Source organism: Sinohyriopsis cumingii, chromosome 8, assembly GCF_028554795.1.
Source record: "Sinohyriopsis cumingii isolate HCF-2022 chromosome 8, ASM2855479v2, whole genome shotgun sequence".
Lineage (NCBI taxonomy): Eukaryota > Metazoa > Mollusca > Bivalvia > Unionida > Unionidae > Sinohyriopsis > Sinohyriopsis cumingii.
This window is the reverse complement of record NC_142968.1, coordinates 82,582,981-82,597,021: the sequence shown is the minus strand read 5'-3', so window position 1 is coordinate 82,597,021 and position 14,041 is coordinate 82,582,981.

The following is a 14,041-nucleotide window of genomic DNA, read 5'->3' as shown; positions in this document are numbered from 1 at the left end:
ATGCTGCAGTAATGACAAAGAGGAAATCTGAGTTTGCGTTGTGGATGTATATAATCTAATCCTCCCTCAGATTAACTAAATATTTCTGGAATAAGACCACGCCCGGCTATCATATCACCAGCTGTGTGCACTTCATAAGTACTCGTAAAGCGGCACGTGCACCACTCATAAGTACTCGTAAAGCGGCACGTGCACCACTCATAAGTAAACGTACCCGCTTCATGTAACATACGTAACTTCCAAGTTTTTTTTTTTTCAGTAGTTTAAAATTGTGCATAAGGTGGGTAAGTCACAAACTCTATACCGTGTGTTTACCTTGGCTAAATAAATTACAAATAATGTAAGTAAACGATCATTGTCGCATTTTGCTGAAAAATCCAGGAAATCAAAACGGCATAGAACAAACACGATATTTTAAGTTATACCATTAAAAAACAATATATAACATCATTAATATTTTATTCTTGAACCTTTAAATAATGCATTGAGATGGGCTTTAGTGCCTTTAATGGTGCATTTTACGGATATAATCTCCGCACCTTGGAAACGTTATTTTCAGTTATAGTATGTAGAAGTATGTTTTTATTCCATTCCACGAAGTAAGGCTGTCCGTCTGGCTCTAGGTAAGGTCAAGGTTGTTTGCAAGAACTTACCAAATCTCGTTAAAATTTTAGTATGGTCATATATGACAAATATTGATATTTCATACACTTGTTTCGTCTTAAGAAAATTATTATTTCAAAGTGAAAAGATGTATTATCTGGTTGACAGGAAAGCAGGCGAAACTAAAAATTCCTCGTACTGGTATTAATTATCATACATGTGGTTTATTAATGATTGACAATGCTCGTATACTCTATACTTTTATTTGAAAAATCCAGTTTTGTTGCACCATTATTTTACAAAGCAGTCATTTCAATTTACACAGCACTGTCACTGAACTATCTGTAAACGGCATGTCACAATGTGCATACAATGCATACAAATTAACTATCTCGTATATTCCTGAATGTTGTCTGTTACAATATAAAATGTAGCGCACATTATACTGTGAGAGAAAGACAGCAAAAAGCGCAGAGATATACAATCCGTCCATTCATACGTATGTGTGTAAAGTTCATGAACTTTTCCAACGCAATTAATAGTGAACACATCAAACTCTGGTCTATTACAGTTCTATCAGATTTGATCGTGCAACACTTTAGAAATTGCATAATATTGTAGGATAGTTCTCCAAGAATTAAATTTTTTTTTTTCATAACCCATGGGCTTTATCTAATCCCAAGAACTAGGTCCCAGGATCACTACTTTCATTAAAAGATTTTAGTTTGCGCTATTTGGTTTTATAGGAATACTACCCCTGGTATCACACCATGGAATCGGCTGAAATGTCTGCTCTATAACTATGTATAAATTTGTAGGACATGAGATTAAATCATATATATTTAAAGTACAAACCCTGGGGAAGGGGACTCGACACTGGGTCACAACTGTTGAGATTCAAAGGCTGTATGTATAGGTCTGAAGGGCGTGTAACGTTCTTAGACTTGCATTCGCCACAGGCCATACGTTGTGTCCCTGTGTTTGGAAACTTCAAAATCATTTATAAATGTAATGAGCATAAGTGGATAAATAAACGTGTACGTTCAATAGGTGTAATGGGTTCTGCAATTGGAAGATGGGACTTGCCCTTTACTCATAATTTGATAAATGGCACGCTTGCCGACATTAACGCACGTGTACCCTAACCGGATATGAAATAAGAAACACATATTTAGAGTATTTAAAACTTTATCCAAGCATTAGACCAAAGACGTACAATTAGTATCCATAATTTTTTAATTTTACACAAACTCCTCAAATATTATTATTATTATTATTATTATTATCATGCTTAAACGCTTTACCGATACCCGACAATTGGTTAGATGATACTTAGTAAATTGATACATCAGAACTGCAGTGGGTGTTGCCTTCCTTTCTTAAAGGCAAGGTCGCATACTGTTTGATTTACTTTCGCTGCGTTAGTTGTAACCCTGATCGTAACATAATCAGTGTCAAAAACTGGTAAACGTTTACATACATGTATTTCAAGGGTATCAAAGTTAACACTTGTATGCATCTCACTTCAAGGACGAAGGTGAACATTACTTTTTCTTTAAAACTCCAAGTCACAAACGTTTAAGCAAAGTAAATAAACATAAAACTTGGTGCCGATGTGCATCTAAATTATAACGTAGCGCTTTCATCAATCTACCTGCAGGCCGTCACCCAGAAACTGTCAGATTTGTACAGTGAATGGAATTAAACGTTTTACTCTGTGTCACGTACATATCACGTGCATCAATAGCATTATGCTATCAGTAAAATCAAAGTCACATGTGATGCTTACTCACGGTCTTTATTCGGATTGTAAATAAATCTAAAGCCACTAAATATCACTTTTGTTGACAGCATAACTTCTGAATGTTATTCTCATCTACATAAAGGTAGTAGGTCAAACACTTATATTGTATCAGAGCTCTCGGTCAGACATTCAACGACAGTGTTACTGAGATGAAACGTCGTATATTCATGTATCATTATCAAAAGTCATGTAACGTAACACGTTATCAAAGTTCATGTAACATGACCATCTTGGTGTGCATGTATTATTACAGAAAAGGAGATTTAAATTACAGAAATTACCAAACATTCCACCAGAACATACGATTTAAACTAAAGATAGTCAGAAGTCCATTTAAATACAGAATATGAATTTTCCAAACATTCACTGAATGAAATTAGTGGGATGCAAAATCACGAAAGGTTATCGCCATTAAGCATGATGGTAGAGACCTAATTCATCATCTGAAGCATAAAATTTCAAATCACAAATAGGAAACATATGCGATTGTATAAATAATAATCTGCAAAACACTCCACCTAGCATAGTCAAATCGGCACACACTGCACTACATTCCATCCCCCACCCCCTGCAACAGTTGATACATATGAATATGTGTTAAATAGTGAAATATCCACTCAGCGGTTATCAAAGGTATTAAGTGTGCTTGTTTGGAACCATTTGAGTTCATTTATTGTAAAGTTAATTGTATATGCATATGTGAAGTCACAGTATTGCTATAAATCTCTGTATAACTCATAGTACTAATTCAGTTCCCCTAGTAAACATTTGCAAACACCACTACATTAAAAATTCCATAACTTCAATTTTCTAAGTGCTCATGACCAAACCTATATTTATCAGTTAAGATGCATCTTCGATGACAGCTTCTTTATGGAAAAACAAACATACGATACGCGGCATTTTCTGGACCTACATGTGTTTGAAATATGTGCATTCAATTCCGCACCAAATGGTCAGGTGCCAATTTCAGTAATGAGTGTTCCAAACTTAAGACTGTTAAAGGACTGAACTTCTATCAATAAAACAACGTCTCTACTTCTTTTCAGTTACAACTAGGATAAGCTATCAAAAGATGTTTTTCTCTAAAATATAACTTTCATAATTAACCAATCCATGCTATCGAAACCCGTATTTGCTCTATTTCGTCTTAACCTAATTCCAGGCTGGTTACTATTTTTTCATACAATCAGTATCGTGTATCTTGTAGCAAAGTCTATGCCTTCTACAAATATTGATTAAATGGCTACCAAACAGTGTTAATTTTAGTACCAATTATTACTTTTCTCACTTTCATTCTTGTATGCTAGTCTGGTGCATCCATTTAGAGTCATTATAGTAAGCGCAGCTGATTAGTCTGTTTTATCTGTGTGGAGAATCCAAGTAATAGTACACAACAATGTGTTTAAAGGTTTAAAAAAAACTCATAGACAAAAGTAAATTTCGAATGTTTAACTAAGACTAACTACTATCTTAAGGCCAGTGCCACAAATTCCCTACTTAAAACTTCCTACGCTTGATGAAAGTGGACTTTCTAAATCGTCGCAATAAACTTGACAATATTGCATATTCTACTAGTACATGTGAATGGAAAAGTCAGCGTTAATGGTTGACATTTTAAGGATGCTTTACAATATTTTATTTTCATAGTATGACACGTGGTACGGAACTGAGTGATTCTGGAAAACTTTTATTTTCCTGTGCCGCGTTAAGAAATATGGTTGTATTGCATGCGTTGCTACTAATTTTTACAATAAAGAACATAAAATGGACATTACCATTCAGAACATTATTTTGAAGGAAAAAACACATCTGAATTATCATCCAGCATAAATCAAGTTTTACCTTTAAGTTGCATATATTGAGAAACAGAAGAAAAGTTTTACATAGCTCTTGCCAATACCATCTTTACGGTCCACTGAATTTATATCATCCAACGTATGAAATTATGAGAACAAACAGAGAAATATTGAATTCCTGAATTCGTGTGTAACGCATCTCGATGACAAGGAAAACACTTCATTATCCGTTCTTCTCTTCACTGTCATCGTACAAAACCTTATCATCTGTTATGTTGTTGTTGTTGTTGTAGGGTTTAACGCCATTTCTCAGCACACGATAGGCTATACATGGCGGCCAGTATTAATCGTGGAGGACGAACCCGGGAAAACCCCCGAAAGAACCACCGACCCACGAGAAGCTACTGGCAAGCTGTCTCACATACCCACATTAGCTGAATCCGAGACTCGAACCCACGCAGACAGAGGTGAGATGGCAGTGATCCGTAACGGAGAGCGCTTTAGACCACTCGGCCACTCGAGGCCCCATCATCTGTTATGCATTATAACTATGTATGCATGCATGTATGTATGTATGTATGTATGTATGTATGTCTTATCAAGTACGTGTTGCAGTGTGCATAGGATGTATATATGTATGATACCATATATACAAGAGACACACAAAATATGCATAATTCTCAAGGACTTAAACAAGATACACCAATGGACATAAAAGAGTATTATCAAACATATATATTTATATATGTATATGTTGTTGTTGTTGGGTTTAACGCCATTTTTCAGCACACGATAGGCTATGCATGGCGGCCAGTATTAATGGTGGAGGAAGAACCCGGGAAAACCCCAGGAAGAACCACCGACCCACGAATCTCCATTTTGCAAACCTCATTATTACATGATCAACATAAATGAATAAGACTTCAAAACACAACTATAATATAATATACCATTGCAAAAACAGGAAATCATTAATAAAGGTGAAGAACGGCTGTTTTAAAATATCCGATTTTTGTATTTCTACGTCAATAGAGAATGCATAGCCCTACCGCAATATATTTTCTAGGCAGTTCAAGTAACATTCGGTCTTTCAGCTCCATTTCACCTTCACAATAGTCTGTGTGCTAAAGATGAAGGCCTTTATGTATAGAAATCATGGTCCAGAGTACTAATACACTGAATGGTTTGCACTTAATCAAGACAGCATTCATCAACGTTTCAGGCTTTGATTTTATATTGAAGGAATTTTGTTTGCTTGGTATGGGATATGATTACGTGTTCAACGTATGATTGAAAAGCGCACTGATGGTTTCTTCTAACAGCACGAATATGACGCGAAATATAAATTAACCTTGTTCTCAAAGAGTTGTTTGTAGACAGATATCATTTTACAAACTATGTTCACTTCGATATAGGCAAAATTATTTGTATACATCAGTAACCTAGCTAGTCAAAGGAGATTATCAAAATAAGATCCTATCCAGTCTTTCTTAATGCTAAGTCTTCACACGAACTATAAAGTGATATATTCAACTTTAGATAAATAGTAGCTTTCAGTCTCCTGAATAAGAATGGCGAATACATTACTTCTAGACACCTCTTCTAGATGGAGAGAAAACTTTTCTTCATTCGCTGCCTAAGTCTTAAATATTGCTTGCAAACTGAAAATGAAAATAATTTGCTTTCTTTTATATATGTCACGTATATGTTCTCATCGAAGTGCATTTGCACCCAATGATGCATACTAATTTCACTAGTTTACAGGGATTGCTATGAATGCTGTAAATATATTTCCTCCCACTTTCATTTTCTTAACGCTAATGGTTAGTGATAATAAAAGCAAAATAATGACATGCATATATGCCAGTAGCGAATGTGAAACTTTATAAATAATCGCAATTGAACCACTATGTCCTTCTAATAATGGCTAATACAATCCATCCGAGGAGATTTCCTTGCATCAGGTTAAACTCCTACCGCCTTTACTTATTTTAGTCTTCAATAGTTCAACTAAAAATACTTCGAACAAAGCTTGTAGTTTGCTTTCTGTTTTTGTAGGGGAACGATTTTTCTATGGGAGGTACCTGTAATATGTATATTATCATTCATTGGTTGTGTAGATTTAACGCTGCATTTTAGCACATGATAGACTAGACATGGCGGTCGGTACATTTGGTGAAGGAAGAACCGGAGAAGACCACGATAAAATCCATAGACCCACGGGAAGCTACTGCCTTTCTCGCATACCCACATTGGCCGAGCCGATTCGCTAACTCACGCGGACATAATTGCAATATCATTGATCTGTAAAGGCAGGCGCTTCAGACCACATGACCACCAGGAGATATATCTACTGGTATCCTTCACACGGAAGGTAGTTTTAAGGTTTATCCAAGTCCTTTTCAGCACTGAATTTGCTACCTAACCAATTCCTCAACACCAGCTTCCTGTTGTTGAAGACTGTTATCTTTCGTCTCAATAATTGTCCAAGCCAACTATGATAACCTTGTTTTGAATAGATAACGTGAGTGAGAGATGCTTTTGCTGAGACAATATCATACAAAGTTTTACAATATTCGCCCGTGTAGACATTCCATTTCAGTTTTTCTCGAATAATTTTCTCAGTAGTGAAGATCAGGTGAAACATGCATTGCATTGGTATATTTCACGACGCAGGAAGTTTATGTTGGTTTATCTGGATATAATCCAACATAATTTGAGTCTTGTACTAATTTGCTTGAGAATCAATGATATTTATTTGGTTTCAACACGTTTATAATTAATTCTTTATTTATTCGGTTGGTGCCCCGAGTCTAGAAATTATCAATTTTTCTGTGTAAATTATGCACCACTGTAATATGCATGGAGATTAAATTAATTTCAGATCTCATATCATTAGACAGCAGTATAGCCCAATAATTAAATAAATAAGCGTAATGAGACGCACAACATCGGATTCATATTATGTTCAGTCAGAGAGGGTGAAACGGTAAAGGAATAAACTATCGTAAATGAAAAGCAGAATTATATATGCAATTTAATGTTGATTTCACACGATTTCATTTATGTTGGCTCTTAGTTTACACAGTAATGTTTGCGATCTGTATTTCGTTCTTTTATAAATTCCAGTTAGATTCTCAATACTTATTTATTAAGAAAGGACCAATTAAAATCGAAATATGTAAACACGAATGATCTGTGAACGATAAGCTTTTCATTAGACTGAGAACGTTTACTTTGAACATGAGTTAATATTCAAACTTTGAATTTAAAAATTGACATGAGTGTATATCAAGGGAGTACCTTTTTCTGTATTCGTCATTGCAAAGAAACGACGAGGACAAGGAAAATTCCATAAAACATAAAAACCTAACAAACGACTGGCTGATTTTCTTCATGACCTTTGACAAACAAGTCAAACAAATATATTTCTTTTTTAATATATGCTGCAAAAGAACTTTGTATTATCATTCTCGCTTTTCTCCTTAAGTTAAGAGTAACATGCAGATCCTGTACACTCTGTAATTTTGTCATTATAGTAAAAATTCATGCGTGTGTGAAGCAGATGAAAGAAAATAAACGTGTCTGGTAAATATGTGAGATAGCATCGAAAACAGTGAAATACAGCACTTTAAATAATGTATGTCAACAGTAATGCTACGAATAGTTATGTATGCAAGACAAGTCAAACAATATTTTATGAATGTAAATCTTTTGATATTGCCATTTTAATGCATTTTTTATGTTCATAATTGTATCGTGAATAAAAACATACAATTTGAATAACTTTACATATATGTGCACTCGCTTGAATAGAAATAGACAGACTCACGAAGTAAGCTTGTGTGAAGGTGCTTAAATTGTATTAAACAAAACACTTATCAACATTGCTTTAAAACAGATACTGCATTTTGTCCACAGAGTGAAACCTATTAAATATGGTTGTTAGTAATATGCGATTACATTTAAAACTCAAAACAGAATTGAAAACCAAAAAGAAGATGGTTACTAATAGTTAAAATAAGTTTGGAAAAAGCTACTCATTTTCCTATACTTGAGCCACTTTTTCAATATAAATTTCAAGCCTTGCTATGCGTGGATCTTGTTTCAGCCAGATTAACTTCCAGTACAGATCAAAACTAATTATTCATGCATACCCGGGCAAAGATCACTCATTGCTTGTTAGGAATGACCAAACTTGTGTGCTACCGCTTCGAACTTCTGTTGGGTCTACATGAATTAATTAGTCAAAGTGAACAAAATTTTCAGGTTTTTGGGGTAGGTCTACATTTATTTGTCAAAAATGTCAACGCTTTCAGGTTTTCGAGTAAGTATACTGGAAGTTGTTCGTCAATAAAAGAGCTCTTATGTGTTTAATGTAGGTCTACCCGAATGATTTCGTCAAATATAAAAGCGCTCTAAGATTGGCGGGGTGAGTCTACCTGAATTAATTCGCCATAAATAGCACTGCTTTCAAATCTTCCTGGCATATACAATTGAACTAATGCGTCACGAATAACAGCGCTTTCAGGTTTTGGGAGTAGGTCTACCTGAATGAATTCGTCAAAAATAAAAACGCTTTCAAATCTTTCTGTTTAACTTAATCAATTGGTCAAAAATAATAGCTCTTTCAGGTTTTAGGGTCAGTCTGCCTGAATTCATTTGTCTAAGGTAATAGTTATTTCAAGTTTTTCAAGTAGGTCAAGCTGACTTCATTCTTCATAAAAAATATTCCTCAAGGTTTTAGCAGTAGACCTTCCTGAATTAACTCATCAAACAAAACCAGCTCGTTTACTTTTGTGAAGAGGTCTACCGGATTTTGCTGGTCAAATATAACATGTTTCTGGTAGGTCTACCTGTATTAATTAATGAAAACATCAACACTTTCATTTATTTTGGGGTAGGTCTATCTGAATTATTTCTCCAAAACTAACAGCACATTCAGGTTTTTGGGGGTGGGTCTGCTTGAATTGATTCTTCATATATAACGGCTCTTTCAGCTTAATGAAGTAAGTCTACCTGAAATCTTTCGTCATACATAACAGCGCCTTCTGGGTTTGGCGGTAGGTCTACCTTAAATAACTTGTTAAAAAATAAAAGTACTTTCTGTATTTATAGGGTTGTTCTACCCGAATTACATCGTCAAAAACAACCGCTCATTCGGGTTAATGAAGTAGGTCTACCTGAATTCATTTATGAAAAATAACAGCGCTTTCAGGTTTTGGGGATAGGTTTACCTGAAATAATACGTCAAACATAACAGTGTTTTCAGGTTTTGGGGTTGGTCTAGCTGAATTATTTTGTCAAAACTAACAGGGGATTTTGGAGTACTTTAACCTGACTTAATTCGTCGAAAATAACGCCTTCCTTAGGTTTATGGGGTAGAACAACCTGGATTCATTCCTCAAAAATAACAGCGCCGTAAAGTTTTGGAGGTAGATCTGCTTTAAATAATGTGTCAAACATAATAGCACTTTCACCTTTAGTGGGTACGTCAACACAGAATAACTATTTAAAAAATGCATGTATTTACATCCGTTATATTGTTTCAAAAAATGTCAATAAGAGTTTTCCCCGCAGTAATATGTTGCTTGCACAAATAAATCAAATGTAATATGAATTCCAGTTAGATTCGCAATACTGAAATGTTCGTAACACAAATGTACAGTGTAAGTAATCATGACTTTTAACATATAATCTCATTTAGACAATATTTTCAGAAAATCGTGAGGTTATGTACATATGTAGAGAACTGGTGGATACTGCTGTCTCAAACCGATTGTTCATTTTTTTCAAGGTTCACATGTGTTTGGCAAGATACATTTTGACTGGTAAGTATACTAAAAGCTGGAGGCGAGCAATTTCTAATATAAGATGGAGGTAAACATTGTCTCAAATATGATGGAAGTGAACGTTGTCTCAAATATGATGGAGGCGAACGTTGTCTCAAATATGATGGAAGTGAACGTTGTCTCAAATATGATGAAGGTGAACGTTGTCTCAAATATGATGGATGTGAACATTGTTTCAAATATGATGGAGGTGAACGTTGTCTCAAATATGATGAAGGTGAACGTTGTCTCAAATATGATGAAGGTGAACGTTGTCTCAAATATGATGGAGGTGAACGTTGTCTCAAATATGATGGATGTAAACATTGTCTCAGATATGATGGATATGAACATTGTCTCAAATATGATGGAGGTGAACGTTGTCTCAAATATGATGGATGTAAACATTGTCTCAGATATGATGGATATGAACATTGTCTCAAATATGATGGATATGAACATTGTCTCAAATATGATGGAGGTGAACGTTGTCTCAAATATGATGGATATGAACATTGTTTCAAATATGATGGAGGTGAACGTTGTCTAAAATATGATGGAGGTGAACGTTGTCTAATATATGATGGAGGTGAACGTTGTCTAATATATGAAGGAAATGAATATTTTCTTATATAGCATGGAGGTGAATATTATCTTATATACTATAGAGGTGAACATTGTCTTAGATGCCGATTTGTACATCAACGATAATAATCGTGCAGTTTGAGGGAAATATTAGTGTTGCAGGTGTAGATACTTTTCCTGTTAATGCATGCCTTCATACAAATTCAGCAAAAGTGTTTTATTGCGTTTATTGGAGTTTTAAAAATTAATTGTGCATTGACTAGACATGCTTTTGAACTCATTTCCTAAATGAGCAATAAACAATTTACATTTTTCTCGATAGAATTAAATATGTTTGAAATAAGTGTATCGCACTCCTTCTGGCTGACAATCTAAGTGTTCTCCTTCTCCATTCTGTGAATTCGTACACTTCTTAATCCACACCTCTCACCCAAAACATCAGCGTCCTACTTCTTTCTGTTGGAGCTACATTACAAATATGTTTTAACTGGAAAGGAGGCAGAACGCGTTTCTTTATTTCTTACAATTATAATCTAACTAGATTTGTTTTTCATGAAAGAACTCCAACAGATACATGTTAAACTTATTTACGAGCCTCTGGCTATTGTCATATATACATCCATTTAATTATCATAGTATTGTGGGTGGGGTGGCTTATGCGTTTCTTGTAGAAGACGATGAGTATGAATAGGAGAGGAAAATAATAATAATAATAATACACCCAATACATTGTTTGATGCACGAGACATAATACCCTCTCGACCAAACCACATCACCCAAAAGGAGTAGAACAAACATGCGGACAAATCAACTTGTGCTTAGCAGACATACTCGCTAATATACAGTCAAATAATATTATGATAGAGGTTTGATAATCTATCTTCGTCCTCTGTAGATGTTCCAACTCGATTACGAGGCTTACATAACCGTTCGCTTTGACTGCCTCTTGATGAAGCGATCATTCCCCCAAAATGACGGACATGGGAGCGTGTACGAGCACTCACAGCAAAGTGGCATACACCCTTGCATGCCGATCATGTAATTAGCTAAATATATAAATATGCCGTTATTCGGAATTCTTCTCACAGAAATCAATTTACTGTGCATTCCTATCTGACATTATGTGAGTTTTGTAAGCCTCGACAAGTAGCATCTTTAGAAGTATGATGTACGTTCTTTTTCACAAAGTTCATTTCACTTTGTTATGTAGGAGGTTACACCATTTTTTCGGGAGTGGGGGTATAATCTTTACATAATTCTGTAAAAAGATCAATAATTAAAAACGCATCAAACTTAGCAGAGTGGAAACTGTAGACATTTAGTCCATTATGGATGTGGAGTAATGTGACACTGTAAAATGGTATCAGCAGTTTTACTCCTTGATTTCGATATAACCTTGTTTTGGATAGATATTTTCAATATTAGCTGGGCTCTGACACTGGAAGTTGTATGTTGTGCTCTTTGGAGTTATTTCAAATTACTTGGAATGAAAAGGATTGATTCTTTTTCCTGGAAAATACGTGTGCTCGTGTGAAATTGTTGAACCAGGACAGGTTTTATAAACATTTATTCAGATTTCCAAAACCGGAGTGATACGTCTAGTTTCTACAAGGAATTGTAGACTTCAACACTGCAGATTACAGGATACATCATCGTCTTCCATCTTGGATTCTTTGTCGGGACTCGAACTTGAAATCATTAGAACATTTTGTTATTAGGACTACTAAAATAAATTGTGGATTATTCCTGAATTATTTTTGGATTTGATTCTTAAAATTGTAAGTTTATAATTTGTCATTTTTACAGATTTTGTCCAGGGAAATAAATTATCAGAAAGTAGATTCAATTGAACAAGAATTCCCTGATATATTTTCAACTTGTGCACTTGCCAGAGCTATGGCAAAGAAAGCTCTTGAGAATGATGTTAATAAGGACAGTATTACTTTAGCTGACACATTTATTTGTAAGGCTTTTGATGAGGTCACTTTCACCCCTTGTTTGGATCAATCAAACGGTATTGATCACAGTGATCCTTTTACAACTACTCGTTCTCTTTATTCTAATCAGGGTGATAAACGACAATCACTTGTCGTCGAACATAAAAAAGATCCTGAGATCTCCTGTTTGTTTCAAAAGGCAATTAGTGAAACTGAAATTACTGAAGTCATTGTCTGTTATTTCATTAAAAAAATGGAATTCTTATGAGAAAATGGAGACCTCCCAAGGTACCTGCTGATGACGAATGGTCAGTGAACTATCAAATTGTAGTCCCAAAACCTTATGGATAGGAAATACTTAGTCTGGCACATGAAACTCTATTGGCTGGTCATTTAGGGATCAATAAAACTTATCACAAGTTCTTAACTCACTTCTATTCGCCAAAAATCAAAAGTGATGTTGGTAAATACTGTAGATCTTGTCATACCAGTCAAATGGCAGGAAAACCAAATCAGAAAATTCCCAAGGCTCATCTATAACTTATTCCTGCCTTTGACGAACCATTTAGTAGAATTATGGTAGATTGTGTTGGTCCCTTACCTAAGACCAAGTCAGGTAACAAATACCTGTTGACCATTATGTGTGCGTCAACAAGGTTTCCAGAGGCAATTCCCTTGAGGAATGTAAAATCTAAAACAATTGTAAAAGATCTGATAAAGCTTTTCCTCAGTTTGGCCTACCCAAATTTATCCAATCCGGTCATGGGTAGAATTTTAGGTATGGAACTTTCCAGCCTATTATGCTTGAATTAAACATTCAGCAATTAAAGTCAAAAGTGAAGTTATGGTTTGACAGAAATTTAAGGGAGAGAATATTTGAATTGGTAATAGCAGAGTTCTGTCTCTCTTGCTCATTCTTCCTCAGATTAAATATTACGGCCCTTATAAAGTTAAGAAGAAAATGAATGAATTGATTATAATAATCTGGGATCTAAATAAATTAAAGAAGTATCAGTATATTGAAATATATAGACAGGTTAATGCAGTTAATGCATCAATCATTGGATTCTACTGATATTAGAGTGGCAAATCTTCAGAAATCAGAAATTATGAAAGATCTGGACCAGACACATTTACAATTGCAAGAGCAAGAAAGAAATGAACCAAACAGTTATTTTTTTAATATAAGCACTTATTTTCAGATGTTCCTACAAAGACAAACAAATTTTTCCATGACGTCAAAATTGTAAATTTTAAAACTTGTGAAACAACACCCATACAGGATGAACCCTCTCAAACAGGAATACTTGAAAAAAGAAATTCAGTGTTTGCTGGAGAATAATTTTATAGAGCCCAGTAAAAATGCCTGGAGTTCACGATGCATACTTGTTCCAAAACCAGATAAAAATTTCGGTATGTGTACTGATTATAGGATGGTGAATAGTGTGACAAAAACAGATTCATTCCCATTACCAGGAATCT